The sequence below is a fragment of the Mobula birostris genome, chromosome 4 (genome assembly GCF_030028105.1).
Source record: "Mobula birostris isolate sMobBir1 chromosome 4, sMobBir1.hap1, whole genome shotgun sequence".
NCBI classification, from domain to species: Eukaryota; Metazoa; Chordata; class Chondrichthyes; order Myliobatiformes; family Myliobatidae; genus Mobula; species Mobula birostris.
Window position 1 is genome coordinate 123,177,016 of NC_092373.1, and position 16,888 is coordinate 123,193,903.

Sequence of the window (16,888 nt, forward strand, 5' to 3'; positions counted from 1 at the left end):
TAAAACAACACACAAATGCCATTAACTTTGCTATGGTTCAAACAATTATTATTGGATTACTGTATTATTATTATTATTGCCTTATCTATTGATTCCTAAAATCTACAATGCCAATTTAGGAGTGTAAAATTGAGAATTTAATTTGGGAAACACAGTTGGAAACTCATTAATGTTTGCTTGAATAGTGCCTCACGCACTAGTTTCATCTCCCTCTTCACTGCTGGTTCACTGTGGCTGCAGCAAGTGTTATCTGCAATGACAAGGCACCAGTGCTTACACTGATATACCTTCCAAGCTCACCGTCTGGTTTACACAGGACAGTGGATGTGCAGAAATACCAGACTCCTCTCCAAGTTTCTTAACCTTTTAAGCTAGACATATATAGCACAATTAATTTTTACTGGCTCAAAGTCATGGAGATGGAGTCACGGATGCTGCTCAGAAAAAGGCCTACTGCCCGCTGAGTCCTTCCATTAAAGGGAGAATGGGCAAACTCTGGAAAGATTGCGTTTGAGGTTGGGATTGAAATTCTAGACAATTTTTGCCAGTAGTGTTAGGAATATCTATACCAAAGTATTTAGCAGCATGAAAAGAAAGTACATTATCAAAAGCAGCTTTACACCTGAACTGCAGCCTGTAATAAGCGATGGCAGAGACCAATGCTGAGAAATGAATGTGCTTGATGATGAGAGAAGAACAATAATGACCTTCAATGAGTGCGGGAATCCAAGCTCATTGTACACCAAAGATAACACTGCAGAGATACAATTCTGATTACTGGATCTTTTCTATTTTATTATTTTTCTGAATGGGATATATTTATAATAAAACTAAACTTGAAATAAATTGTCATATACAGTATCTTTTTCAACGAGCTAACTCAAACTGTACAATTATTGTTCAGACCATATCAATTCACCTTCTTAAATTCTCAATTTTACTGATATTTAAGTCACCAATACACTTCCATTTGATACTAAGCATATTTCTTTCTTTGAAAGCATTATCATTCGACTGTGCTGGAGTAATTGAATAACTGATAGTTTTTTGTTGGTATGCATTTAACTGTGAGATATTACAGTGCTGCCAAATGAAACACTTCTCCAATCAGTACTGAAAACTCTCTTCTATATTCCAGACCATTTGTTCAGTAAGATAAATTTGTTGTGTTGAACTTGCTCCAATATTTTCAGTGGTCAGTGTAGGATGGTGGCAGTCAGCTACACGAACCATAAATGCCACTCTGGGGCACAGGCTACAAACACAGCCTGGCTCTTCATAGCAAAATTGTGTTGCTGAAATTGTTTTAAAGTGGCTCCTTTTCTCTTCAAAGGGTGTTGTTGGAAGCGCGTGTAATTATATTTTTGCCGGCACGGCTGTGCACACTTTAGATGTGTCCTCAGTGGAGTCATATCCACTTACTGTACATCTAAAACAGAAGAGCATAATTTTGGTCATCATCACAATGCCACTTGTTGGATCGTGCTAAACACAAGTTGTTTCTTTCACCTCCAACATTACTGCAGTGACCCCATTTCAGAACAAATTAATTTGATACAGCTTAATTAACCAAACACTTTGAGATGCTTGCATTTGTACAGTTATCAGCAGGACTTTATAAATGTAAACTTATTGTTTTCCATTCTTTTCCAGTCCCATGAATTCCCCACTCATTAGCTTTGTCCTCAATGGAGGAACCCAGCACAATGTTGCTTTTCAGCTATTGGTGGCTTACAGATTCTTCAGTGTGCGTCCTCATCTTCCCCTTTTGCAACGTTGGCAATTTCGATGGCTGCTAACATCTAAAGAGGAGTCTCATTCTGCATCTCTTCCATTGCCTTCACATCTCCAGTATGTTTTCAGCATTGAAATGCCTGGTGCTGTTTTGTGCTGATGATCAATGGATTATTGAGGAGAATTCTAAATACTGAGTAGTGAAGTACTTTTGCAACACCAGCTAGAATGCCTCAGCATCTCAGCATTGCTTTCCAAACCCATATGCAAATTTCTTAACTGAAGGCAGCCAAAGTTTATTACCTAATATATAGCCACTCAGAAAGTCCTTCACAGAAACCCCAATAGTCAACAGTCCAGTTTCCTCCTCTGAGAAAAGAAATTCTCTATTTTAAATGAATGCCATTTATTCTAATGATATGCCCTCCCAATGACAGATTTTAATGCAAAATGAAACAGCCTCTCTGCACCTTCTTTGTCAAGTCTTGTCAAAAGTTGGTGAATCTCTGGAGCTCTCTACCATAAAGGTTTGCAGAGGCTAGATCACTTGGGATATTCAAAGAGGAAGTTAATAAATTTTCGAAAGATGGGAGAATTGAGGGTTTTGGGGAACTGGCACAGAACAGAAGATAAGACCTGGGGAAGATCAGCCCCGACTGGAGTTGGCTTGACTGCTCCTCTCCTGTTTTCTTCTGTTCTTATGTACGAACCATCTCGTTGTGAAGCTATATCCACCTTGCCCATCTGTTGCAGTCCTTCTCTGAGTCCTCTGGGGCAGTCCAATGATCATACATCCTACTTTGATGTCACCCGGTGCCATCCCCTCTCCATTGGGATTCCCTGTATCAGACCACAGCCTGACAGTCAGGACACAAGAGACAGAAGGTAGTGGAATCTGGAGAACAAACAAACTGACTAATAGTGCCTGATAAATGTAACTAGAACACGAGGTCTTCTCACCCCATTTGCTTATTTCTCCAAGTGCGAGTCCCTAAGGTGACAAGTGGGCTGTCAAATGTTAAGATGCATGGTGCTTATCGTCATCATACCCCATCAGCACGCACAAAATGCTGGAGGAACTCAGCAGGCCAGGCAGCATCTATGGAAAATAGTACAGTCGACGTTTCGGGCTGAAAAGTCAACTGTACTCTTTTCCATAGATGCTGCCTGGCCTGCTGAGTTCCTCCAGCTTTTTGTGTGTGTTGCTTGGATTTCCAGCTTCTGCAGATTTTCTCTTGTTTGTGATTGGACTATACCCCATCTCCTTCTTTCCCTGGATTCCTATTCCTTCTTCTCCAGATGATGGTGTTCTAGTGGGAGAGTTAGGAGACCTCTTACAATAAGCTTTGAAGCCAGGCAAATGGCAAGTGTGTTTGTAGGTGTGCCTGGAATACTCTTAAGGTGATGCAAAAAAATATACCCATAATAAGCTGGGAGAGTACAGATATTGCATATATTCTATTGCAGCCCTCTGGATAGGTCCATCTACAATGATTATGAAACATGAATGAATGAATCCCAGTTTTAATTACTTTACTAGCTATAATATCTTTACATTTTCTGATGAGTGATACCCTCCTTCCAAAACTTAGATCTCTGCACAAAATACATTTTTTTTCTGTAAAGATTTCAATTCAGGAGGTATAACCAGAGTTGCGTAGATCTGGGAGCACCTTGTGAGGGCACAAAATGTTTGTTCAACATTGCCCTATTGTGTAGAGATCCTCACTCCAGGAGAAGGCTGCTGTGGTACCTCTTGCCAGGTTATTTTTATGGTGAACCTGCCAGGTTTTGTGGCTCCTTGAATGTTCAGGAAATCTTTCAGACATGTATAATATTTGCCTGCACTTGCATGCCCTTTAGTCTGACTGAGGGGGCCGTCTTCCTCCCCTGTAGATTCCTCTGCTTCAGATTGATTGTGGGCTCTGACCTCCTCCCCTGTTGCCTCTGTCCCCCTGTGGCAGCCAAAGTGTTCGCTGCTGCACGACTATCATGGGAAGTAAGCTTTAATGGCTGATGCCGATATTGACCCTAGCTTCCCTCTGCAGGGGTGCTGCTCAGCTGCATGAGCACTCACAGCTTTTCTGTCTCAGAATTCAACATCTGCCATTTTATTTGTTTGCCCGACTCTGACTGCTGTTTTAATGAAGTCTCAGATGATGCTGAAATTTGGTAAGACCCCAAAAGGAATCATGTAGGTAGTATACAAGCATTTGCTTTTGGGTCTGCATCACCCTAATGCTGGCTCAAAAAGGGATTTTCGTTGACTTTTTGAATGTCAAATTGTAAAGGGCTTCATGGTTGGGTATTCTCATGGAACATTGCCATGCTTTTGTGCCCCAAAAATAGGTACAGTTCAAATTCTAGGCAACAAGTCTGTAGATGCCTAAGGGCTTAGATGCTGTCTAAAAGTTGTGGCTGCTTACCTCCATGTCAAAATGCACTTGTTTCTTGATCTCCACATGCAATTATCATCTGTGTATTACTTCAGTAAAAGCATCCCCAATAGGTTAGAGTTTTGTGGTATTAGTGAATTGATCACTGAAAGATTGATGAGTTAAAAGATATACATGAAAATTAGTAATATCCTGTAATACCAACAGAGTGTACTGTACACTCATATTAATGAATCACATTTTACTTTCTCTTATGGGACCTTATCAAGTCAGCCTGTTGGTCATATTATTTTGCTAAGTGTACTTCTTCCTACTCAGTGTATTGGATTCAGTTCACATCGTATAGTCTCCTCTGAATTCAGGAAATCAGACGTGGGTGTGGTGGCTGCTTTGCTCATCACTTGTATTTCACCCTTCAGACATTATTTTGAGCTTCCAGTTGCCTAATGTCTACTTCACTCCAACTTGGAATTCTCACTTTTGTCCTTTACTCTGTTCAAGTGAACTCTATTGTAGGCTCAAACAGTAGGATTTCATTTTCAGACGTGACATCTAACAGCCCTCATTAGCAATGAGTTCAACAATTTCATATAATCAAACTTTCAGCTCTGGTGAACATCCATCACATTATAATGTTTGTCTGATTGACTTGATTGAATTCTTTAAGGAGATAACATGGAGTGTTGCTAAGGGTAAAGTCTTGATTTCACCTTATGAATTTGAGCAAGGATTTTGCAGTTTTACATTTCGCATCAGTTGTCTACTCTGCTGACTACTGTTAGCATCCTCAATTTTATTTTAGGTTTCTAGCATCAGCAGTTTTCTTTTGGTCTCACAATTCCAGCATTGTTTTCCCCTCCCTTTCTTTATCATTCCTTGTTTTTAATTCATCTCTTTCTATGCACATCTCTTCCAGACAGATCATCAATGATCAATAGGCCTTCATCACTCTCAATCAGCCAGTAACATCAGCAATTGTGTCATTCAGTCTATCAAACATCTTCCCTTTGTTCTTTCTAGCCTTCTCCCTTCCCCCCAGCTAAAATATCTTCGATTTCTCACTTATGTCAATTCTGCTGGAAGGTCATCAACCTAAAATGTTAAAACAGAAAACTTTATCTGCTGTCACCCAAATTTACAGCTGTTGACAAAGCCTTTGGATCAAGATCAGCAGAAGGTAACTCAGCTGCCACAAGTCAGCTCCAGGTGCAAGCTGACCGAAGCAGACAGATCTGGGCCTCGTAGCTTTGTGGGTAGGAATACGAATGCTGTTCAAAGGCCTTTGAACCAGATTGATAATGGGAAGGGAAAACCAACAAAGATAAAAAAGAAAGGAAAGAAGGTGGAGCTGAAAATGGCAGCAAATGTGACAATTTAGAGTAATTATCAATTAACAGTATAAATTGAAAAGGAAGACAAGATGTCCCAAGTAATTACCATCCAGTTAGTTAACATTGGTGGTGGGAAAAACATAGATTCCTTTTAAGGATCAGGATAAGCCTTCATTTAGAAAGATGCAGATTAATCAGGAGCATTAGCATACATTTGTTAATGGAACGTTTTGTATGATTGGCTTGACTGAATTCCTTAAGGAGATAGCATCGAGTGTCGATAAGGGCAACGTTTTTGACTTCACCGATATGAATCTTAACAAGGATTTTGACAAGGTCCACATAGCAGAATAAAAAAATTATCAGATCCAAAGGAGAATAGAAAAATTGGCTCAGCATAAAGTAAGGGGTATGGATTAATGAATGCTTCTATGACTTTTCCATGTGGGACTCTACAGGTCAGTTTTCAGTGTCTTGCTTTTTGTAATAAACTCAGATGGTTTGAATCTAAAAGTAGGGGCCAGGAGCAAAGTTTGCAAATGGCACAAACATTGGCCCTTTGGATGGCTGTGAGAAGGAAAGTCTTCGCCTGCTGGAATATGTAATTGGACTGTAAATTGAACAGATGAATAGCAAATGAAATTTAGTCCAGAGGAGTATGAGGTAATTAACTAGATTCGTGCACCAAGGCAAGGGAATATATATTGTATTAAATGGGGCAAAAGTGTGTGATTTGTGCAGCACAGGGACTACAATCTGTAAAGGCAGAAGGACAGACAATGTTGCTAAATGACATTTTTGGTGATATCCCATACTATATACTGTATTTCCAATTTCCTCAAAATCACTAGAATGTAGCTTGGCTTAAACCATTTTATTTTATATATCTCATACTGTCTAGTATTATAGAATCATTTATTTGATTGTACAAATAATATCTTAGAAGTTACATGCAGGGTAGTGGATAGTGAAAAGCTATTACAGCTTGGGGGCATTGGAATTCAGAATTTCAACTCCAGTGCCGCCTTAAGAGTTTGTATGTTCTCCCCATGGCCGCGTGGGTGTCCTCCAACACTCCAAAGATGTAACAGTTAGTAGGTTAATTGGAGTTTGTAAATTGTCCTGTGATTAGGCTAGGGTTAAACAGGTGGATTGCTAGGCAGCGTAGCTCTCTGGGCCAGAATGATCTGTTCTGCACTGCAACTCTAAATTAAAAAAAACCTAGTAACAAATGGGTTCTAGGGTAACCTTAAAGATAATAGATTGGTCAACCATAATTAACTTCTGAAGGAATGTAACACTGAGGAATGAGAATAAAATAAAACTTCCAGTGGCCAAAGAGGTTGTTTGATGGTAACTAAGATTTAACATGCAATTAAAAATTCACTTACATTTAAATGTATCAACATTTTCCAGTGTGTTTAGTGGAAAACCAGTAGATGAGTGCAGTACCCTTAAATTCCCTCACCATTGAGTCAATCAGTGCAATACTCTTGGGAAGAAGCAGGGCAAATTAAACAACAACCTTCTAGTTCCTGCTTTTTGTTATGCAAGTGCAAACACTAAATGTTCCCTGTCAATTACACTGTAATTACAGTGTACTGATCGACTCATCTTTATCCTCTGTACAAAATTAGGCCAAGCAACAAAAGCACAACATTAATGATAAATCGTTTGGTTTAAGAGGTAATATATTTTAGTCTGAACAGGAAAATAATGTCATAAAATAATGTCATAAGGTTTATATAAGTGGAAAGAGCGAGCAATTTCAAGTTCCTGTGCCCGACATCTTGATGCAGTTATAAAGAAGGCAGAACAGTGGCTGTACTTCATTAGGAGTTTGAGGAGATTTGGTATACAGGTATCCCCTGCTTTACGAAAGTTTGCTTTATGCCACTTCGCTTTTACGAGAGACTTACATTAGTACCTGTTTTCGCTAACCAAAAGAAATCCAAAGAGGATTTTCACTTTTATGAAAATAGGTGAAAAGTGAAAATAGCATTCAGTGTTTGATTTGCAGCGAGCTGTTATAGAGGCAATGCGCACCCCGAGCTGCGAGAGTGGCGCTGCCAAGCTTCTTCCCCAGGAACTACACTCAGCATCTCAGCATCAAGCTGCCATAGCTTTGAACTGCGTGAGATTTTCGTATGACTTTAATTTTGAAAGGGCACATAGGTTTAGGGCAGGTTTGCAGGATGTTTTGAGTGCTTACAAAGAACTGTATGATAGAAAAATGCGTGAACCTTCCAGTGTGCTCGCTGTCTTCCTGATTCTGGTAAGTGAAACTAAACTGTACATACATTATTTCTACTTTATATAGGCAGTGTATTTATCATATCATTCCTGCTTTTACTATATGTTAGTGTTATTTTAGGTTTTATGTGTTATTTGGTATGATTTCGTAGGTTATTTTTCAGGTCTGGGAGCGCTCAAAATTTATTTCCGTATAAATTAATGGTAATTGTTTCTTCGCTTTACGCCATTTCGGCTTACGAAAGGTTTCATAGGAACACTCTACTTTTGGATAGTGGGGGGAAACCTGTATCACCAAAGACACTTGCAAGTTTATCCAGATGTATTGTGGAGAGCGTTCTAACAGGCTGCATCACCACCTGGTATGGGGTGGGTGGGCTACTGCATAGGATCAAAATCAGCTGCAGAGAGTTGTAAACTTAGTCAGCTCCATCATGGGCACTAGCCTCCATAGTATCCAGGACATCTTCAAGGATCGATGCCCAAAAAAGCAGCGTCCGTTATTAAGGACCCTCATCACCCAGGCCATGCCCTATTCTCATTGCTACCATTAGGAAGAAGGTACAGGAGCGTCAGGACTCAAACCACCAGGTTCAAGACAGTTATTACCCCTCAACCATCAAGCTCTTGAACAACAGGGAATAGCTACACGCATTTAGGGACTCTGATATTTTGTTATTTCATGCCAGTTATTTATTGATATTTATTTATATATGCATTTGTGCAGTTTGCTTACATTTAACAGTTTAGTGTTACTGTTCTATAGATTTGCTAAGTATTAAAAAAAGTTAAAGTCTGTCCTGAGCCTTGTGGCCCATCAGGCCGGTGCTTATGCTGGTTTCTGTGGCGTGAAGCGACTGAGAGTACAAGACTCCTCCCCGGATAGGACACCAGTCTATCGCGAGGTTAACCCCCAGTATTTTGCCAGTACCCATTTTCAGCTGGATGGACTGGAGCGGTGTGTGGTTAAGTGCTTGCTCAAAGACACAACACACTGCCTTGGCTGAGACTCAACCCACGACCTTCAGATCGTGAGCCCAACGCCCTAAGTATGCCCACAAAAAATAATTTCAGGTTTGTATGTGGTGACATGTATGTACTCTGATAATAAATTTTACTTTGAACTTTTGAATTTTGTGTTAGCATTGATGAAGCAACTGAAGGTATAAATACAGAAACCAAAGCAAAACAGACTAAAATGAGAATTTATTTTCCTCTGCTTGGGAAAGCAGATATATTCAAGTCCCAAAGGTGCAATAAGTATACTTGAGTCCAATTTTTGAACATTGTTTACTTGAAGCAATAGAAGATAGCCCACACTGCAACTGGAGCTCAGTAAAGAAAAAGAGAACTAATCAATAGTCCAATGGCTAGGGAACACCTATCTATGAACATAGAGCTGCTGGCTTCAATATTGGGTTCATCAAGAATGAGGATAAGACAAAAATGATAGAAAAAACAGTGACAGCAACTTAAAAATATGAATAACACAAAAGGAATTGCAAAGTAGCCAGCATTACAAGAAGCAAACAGGGAATAAAAAGAAATATAACCAAGGTCTATTAACATGTGTGTTAGGGTTATAGAAGCCATAGAGGCATAGATCACTAAAGTTCTGGAGTTCAAAGCTCAAAGTACATTTATTCTTGAAGTATGTGTACTGTACATAATACACCCTTGAGATTCATCTCTTTACAGGCACCCACAAAATAAGAAACCCAAAAGAACCCATTAAAAATAATAGGCATCCGTTAGTCTCGTGAGACCATGGATTTGTGCCTTGGAAGGTTTCCAGGGCTCAGGCTTGGGCAAGGTTGTATGGAAGACCGACAGTTTCCCATGCTGCAAGTCTCCCCTCTCCACGTCACCAATGTTATCCAAGGGAAGGGCACTAGGGCCAATACAACTTGGCACCGGTGTCGACGCAGAGCAATGTGTGGTTAAGTGCCTTGCTCAAGAACACAACACGCTGCCTCAGCTGAGGCTTGAACTAGTGACCTTCAGACCACTAGACCGGCGCCTTAACCACTTGGCCATGCGTGAACACCCTTTAAAAATAGAAGACCGACAAGCACCCAATATGAAGAGAATGTGCAAACAATAAAAGCAAGCAAATAGCATTGAGAATGAAAATGACTCCTCAGACACAAAGCCCAGAGCAGGCGCACAGTTTCAGCCTTTAGTGCAGCAAATAGCAGAGTAAACTGCAGCACAGAAATAGGCTTTTCTGGCCCATACATTGAACCATAGCCCTCCATACCCCTCCCCTCCATGTACTTTACTAAACCAAACCTCCCTTAAATGTTGCAATTGAACCGCATCCACCACACTCACACCACCCTCTGAGTGAAGAAGCTCCCCCTCAGGAGCCCCTTTAATATTTCACCCTTCACCCTTAACCTATGATCTCTAGTTCCTGTCTCACCTAGCCTTAGTAGAAAGGCCTATTATATCCCTTATCCATATCCCTCATCTATATTTTAAAGCCTCCCTCATCTATATTTAAAAGCCTTATTTATATCCCTTATAGTTTTGCATACCTCTATTAAATCTCTCTGCATTCTCCTACACTCTTGGGAACAAAGTTCTCAACTATTCAACTCTCCCTGGAATTCAGCTTTTCAAGTTCTGGCAACATCCATGTCAGTTTTCTCTGCATACTTTCAAAGTTATTGTTATCTTCCCTGTAGGTAGGTGGCCAGGACCATAGACAATACTCATAGTTTGGTGTATTTTACAAATTACTCAACTTCAATATACCAACCCAATTCTTGTACTCAGTACTCTAACTTCTGAAGGACAACGTGCCAAAAGCTCTCTTTACAACTCTATCTTCCTATGTCGCCACTTTCAAGGAATTATGGATCTGTGTTCCTAGATTTCTTTGTTCTACCACACTTCTCAGTGCTCTTCCATTCATTCTGAATGTCTTAGCCTGGTTTGTCCTCCCAAAGTGTACCACCTCACACTTGTCTGCATTAAATTCCATCTTCCATTTCTCACTGTCCATTAAGTCCTTTGTTGTTTAATTTAATATTAGAACCCCTTGCTATTGCTCTTCGTGAGGGTAAAAATATCCATGGGATCTTTGTGAATGAGACCATGCATAAGGTCTCTCTTTATGCTGATGATTTATTGGTTTATATATCTAACCCTGACAAATCCATTCCTGCCCTGCTAAAATTATTTAATGAATTCGGAGGTTTTTCAAGATATAAAATAAATGTTAGTAAAAGTGAATTGTTTCCTTTAAATGATTCTGTCTCTATATATGATAATACTTTATAATTACGAAAAAATATAAGGATCTTTATAAAGCTAATTTTGTTCCCTTAGTAGACTCTATGAAGTATTTATTTAGTAGATGGAGTCCACTTACATTTTCACTCGTTTGTCGTATTCATATAGTTAAAGTGATGATTCTACCGAAATTTTTATATTTATTTCAGAATATTCCTGTTTTTTTGACTAGGAAGTTTTTTGATCGGATTGATTCCAATATTTTATCTTTTATTTGGAATAATAAAAGACCAAGAATTAGTAAATGTCATTTACAAAAATTGAAAAAGGATGGAGGTCTTGCTTTGCCTAATTTTAGAATGTATTATTGGGCTGTTAATCTGCGATATATGTCTTTTTGGTTATACTGGGTTGATAAGAGTGATGGGCCAATTTGGATAGACCTGGAACTAAAAGTTGAAAACAGTTTTATTTAACCTCGTTATTGGGAGCTCCTTTACCTATGCAATTGGGTAAAGTTGTTAATTTAAACCTATATCCTGTGATTAAGTATTCTTTACAAATTTGACTCCAGTTCCGCAATTTTTTTAATCTTAAAAAATTTAAACTTTGTAGTTTAATTTATCGAAATTTTACCTTTTTAAACCTTTGTAGTTTAACTTGCCGAAGGTTTACCTTTTTAAACCTTCTTTGAGTGATCCAATTTTTTTACTTTGGAAAAATAAAGGTATTAATTCTTTTTTGGATTTATTTAAAGAAGACAGATTGATGTCCTTTGAACAATTAATTGATAAATATTCTCTTTCATACTCACACTTTTTGCAATACCTTCAAGTTAGATATTTTTTACAAAAATATTTAAGTAATTTCCCTAATATATTGGAGGCTGTCCTATTAGATACTATTATGAGTATGAATCCTTTGATTAAGGGTTCTATTGGAAGAATTTATAATTTATTATTACAATGGGATAAGCGTCCTTTATCTAAGATTAAACAGGATTGGGAAAAGGAACTTAATTTGACTTTTATGACAGAGGATTGGATGCGGATATTGAAGTTGGTTAACTCTTCTTCAATTTGTGCTAGCCATTCATTGATTCAATTTAAAATTGTACATCGTTATCATTTGACAAAGGAGAGACTTTCTAAAATCTTCCCTAATGTTGATAGTCATTGTGATAGATGTAAAACCGAGATAGCTACACTGACACATATGTTTTGGTCTTGTTCTATATTGGAACAGTTCTGGAAGTCGGTTTTCTCAACAATTTCTAAAGCACTTAAAATTAATTTACAACCTAATAAATTAACTGTGCTTTTTGGAATAGTTCCTCAAAATATTCATGGTATTTCTGTGTCTGACCAACATGTTATTGCATTTGTTACATTGATAGCTAGGAGGGCCATTTTGTTGAAGTGGAAGGATACATCAGCTCCCACTTTGTCACAATGGTTCTCTCAAGTGATGCTATGTTTTAGTTTGGAGAAAATTAGAAGTCGAACCTTTGAACCTTTTTTTAATTTTGAGAAAAGATGGGGCTCATTTGCTCATTATTATCATTTGAGTTAATTGATATAATTTTTCCACGATCTAATTGTAAATTTTTTTAGTATATTTTCTTTTCTTGCTGGCAGTTTGTTGTTTATTTTTAGAAGCTTTTTGTATGATGCATGGCTCCGGGGTTGTACACCTAATGGGTTCTCTCTTTTTTTCTCACTTTTCTGCTCAGTAGGTTTTTTTTTGTTACCACAAAATTTTGTTTTCAATCTTTAAGATGATTGTTTTTCTTGAGGCATCGTAAGTGTTGCTACTTCGATGTACTCATGTTATTTTTCCTATATATACAATAAAAAGATTTGAAAAGAATTACAATCCATTAAAAATTGTAACGGATGGATGTTCTTAGTCTTCAAGTAGCCAAAACACAACTTTATCAGTTTACTTCACCCTGCAGCCTCATTGCCTCACTTTCAAGGTCAAAATCAACAATAAACAAGAAGACAAGTTACACAACACCATTCACTTCACGATCTGAGATAAAGTCCTGTAATTTTTGTATTTAGTGTCATTGAGAAAACATTATTACTACAAAGGTACAACGGTTAAATGCCCATGACTTCTTTATCAAAAACAAGAGGGATGGGAGTGAGAGCTGGCTGCACTGAGAACAAATCTTAAGTAAAAGGTGCAATAGTTATATAAATTGTCACTTTGATGGTATACTTTAGGGGACAATCTGAAGACCAATCCATTAAATGATATATCAGAAAGAGTAAAAATGGCAGCTATGTTTAATGGAGATTCTGTACATTAATCCTCTCCAGGAAAATGGGTCAATTTCTAAGTCTACACATTTAGCTCAGAAATACATAATACAAGTGGACATCAGCAAAGGCAAAATACTGGCCCAGCATATCAATGCAGTTACAAAGAAGGCACAACAGCAGCTATATTTCATCAGGAGTTCGAAGAGCTTTGATATATCACCAAAGACACTCGTAAATTTCTACAGATGCACCATGGAGAGCATTCTAACTGGCTGCATCACTGTCTGGTATGGGAGGGAAGTGACTACGGCATAGGATCAAAGTAACCTGCAGAAAGCTGTTAACTCAGTCAACTCCATAATGGGCACTAGCGTCCGTAGTATCCAGTACACTTTCAAGGAACAATGCCTCAAAAAGGCAGCATCTATCAGATCTCTGAATGGCTATTGAACCTATGAACACTACATCGCTACTATTTTTGCACTACTTATTAGACCACAAAACACCATAAGACATAGGAGCAGAATTAGCCCATTCGGCCCAATAATTCTCCTCTGCCATTTCATCATGGCTGATCCCGGATCCCATTCAACCCCATACACCTGCCCTTGATGCCCTGACCAATGAGGAATCTATCAACTTCTGCTTTGAATATACCCACAGATGTGGCATCAACCACAGTTTGTGGCAGAGCACCTCACAGATTCACCACTCTCTGGCTAAGAAATTCTTCTTTCTTTCTGTTCTAAAAGGTCACCCCTCAATTTTGAGGCTGTACCCTCTAGCTCTGGCTATCCCCACTAGAGGAAACATCCTCTCCACATCCACCTTATCTTGTTGTTTCAACTTTTGGTAGGTTTCATTGAGATCCCCACGCATTTTTCTAAATTCCAATGAGTACAGGCCCAAAACTGCCAAACGCTTCTCATATGTTAACCCTTTCATTCCTAGAATCATCCTTGTGAACCTCCTCTGGACTCTCTCCGATGGCAATACATCCTTTCTGAGATAAGGAGTGGGTGCAGTTACTATTACAAGAGAGAAGGTGCTCAAAATGCTAGAAGACCTAAAGGTACATAAGTCAACAGGACCAGATTGACTGCGCCCTAGGGTTCTGAGAGAGGTAGTGTTAGAGATTGTGGTGGCATTAGAAATGATCTTTCAAAAATCATTGGACTCTGGCATGGAGCCAGAGAACTGGAAAATTGCAAATCTCACTCCACTCTTTAAGAAAGGAGGAAGGCAGCAGAAAGGAAATTATAGACCAGATAGCCTACCCTTAGTGGTTGGGAAGATGGGAGTCAATTGTTAAGGATGAGGTGATGGAGTAAGTGGTGACACAGGATGAGATAGTACAAAGTCAGCATAGTTTCCTTCAGGGAAAATCCTGCCTGATGAACCTGTTGGAATTCTTTGAGAAGATTACAAGTAAGATAGATAAAGGGGATGCAATGGATACTGTATATTTGGACTTTCAGAAGGTCCTTGACAAGGTGCCATGCATGAGGTTGCTTACCAAGTTAAGAGCCCATGGTATTACAGGAAAGTTACAAACATGGTTAGAGCATTGGCTGATTAGTAGGAGGCAGTGAGTGGGAATAAAAAGATCCTTTTCTGGTTGGCTAGTGGTGTTCCGCAGGGGTTGGTGTTGGGAACACTTCTTTTTATATGTATATAAATAACATAGATGATGGAATAGATGGCTTTGTTTGCAGATGACATGAAGATTGGTGGAGGGGCAGGTAGTGTTGAGGAAACAGGTAGGATAGAGAAGGACTTAGATAGATTAGGAGAATGGGCAAGAAAGTGGCAAATTAAGTACAATGTTTGAAAATGCATGGTCATGAACTTTGGTAGTGGAAATAAATGTGCAGACTATTTTCTAAACATGGAGAAAATCAAAAAATCTGGGGTGCAAGGGGACTTGGGAGCCCTTGTGCCATACGTACACCCTAAAGGTTAACTTGCAGGCCAAGTCAGTGGTGAGGAAGGCAACTGCCATGTTAACATTCATTTCAAGAGGCCTAGAATACAAAAGCAAGGATGTGATGCTGAGGCTTTATAAGGCACCAGTGAGGCCTCACCTTGAGTATTGTGAACAGTTTTTGGCCCCTCACCTTTAGCCAAAGGGTGGTGAAATTCGTAGAATCTGTTGCCACCTGCAGCTCTGGAGGCCAGGTCATTGGTCTATTTAAGGCAGAAATTGATAGGCTCTTGATTGGATATAGCATCAAAGGTTACGGGAAGAAGGCCAAGAACTGGGGTTGAGGAGGAGAAAGAAACGGATCAGCTGTGATTGAATGGACTATAGATGATACTTTTAACAAGTGACTGGATGGGCCGGATGGCCTAATCCTGCTCTTATGTCTTATGGTCTAAAACTGTTGACAATACTCCAAGTGTGGCTTGACTAGTGTCTTAAAAAGCTTCAGCATTATCACTTTGCTTTTATATTCTACTTCCCTTGAAGGAAATACCAACGTTGCATTTGCCTTCTGTACCACCACCTCAACCTGTGAATTAACCTTCCAGGAGTCTTGCACGAGGACTCCTAAGTCCTTTGCACCTCTGATATTTAGATTTTATCCCCATTTAAATAATAAAGGAACTATTTTTCCTTTAACCAAAATGCATTATCATACATTTCCCAACACTGTATTTCACCTGCCACTTCTTTGCCTATTCTTCCAATTTATCTAAGTCCTGCTGCAATTGCATTGCTTCCCCTGCATTACCTACCCCTCTGCCTATCTTCATATCATCCGTGAACTTTGCCACAAAGCCATCAATTTCACTATCTAAATCATTGACAAACAATGTGAAAGGAATGGTCTTAATACTGACCCCTGAGGAACGCCACTAGTCACTGGCAGCTAACCAAAAAAGACCCCCTTTATTCCCACTCACTGCCTCCTGGCTGTCAGCTATTCCTCTATCTGTACCAGTATATTTCCTCTAACACCATAGGATTTTATCTTGTTAAGCAGCCTCATGTGAGGCACCTTATCAGATGCTTTCTGAAAATCTAAGTACAGGACATCCATTGCCTGCCATTTGCCACCCTGCTTGTTACTTCCTCAAAGAATTCTAACAGATTTGGTAGGCAAGATTTCCCTTTACAGAAATCATGCTGACTTTAATTTATTTTTTCATTAGTCTCCAAGTACCCCGAAGCGTCGTCCTTAATAATCGACTCCAACAATTTCCCAACTACTGAGGTTAGTCTAACTGGCCTATGATTTCCTTTCTTTTGTCTTCCCCGCTTCTTAAATAGTGGAGTAGCATTTGCAATTTTCTAGGTGTCTGGGACCATGCTAGAATCAAGTGATTCTTGAAAGATCATGACCAATGCATCTGTTATCTCTTCAGCAACTCTAGATTGTAGTCCATCTGATCCAGGTGACTTACCCACCTTAAGACCTTTCAGCTTGCCTGGCACTTTTTCCTTTGTAACAGCAATGGCACTCTCTCCTGCTGCCTGACACTCATGGACCTCTGGCATACAGCTAGTGTCTTCCACAGTGAAGACTGAAGCAGAATACTTCTTCAGTTCATCTGTCATCTCTTTGTCCACCATTACTACCTCACCAGCATATTTTCCAGTGGTCCAATATCATTATTTATTAATTTGACTATATATATCTTTACTGTAATTTACAGTTGT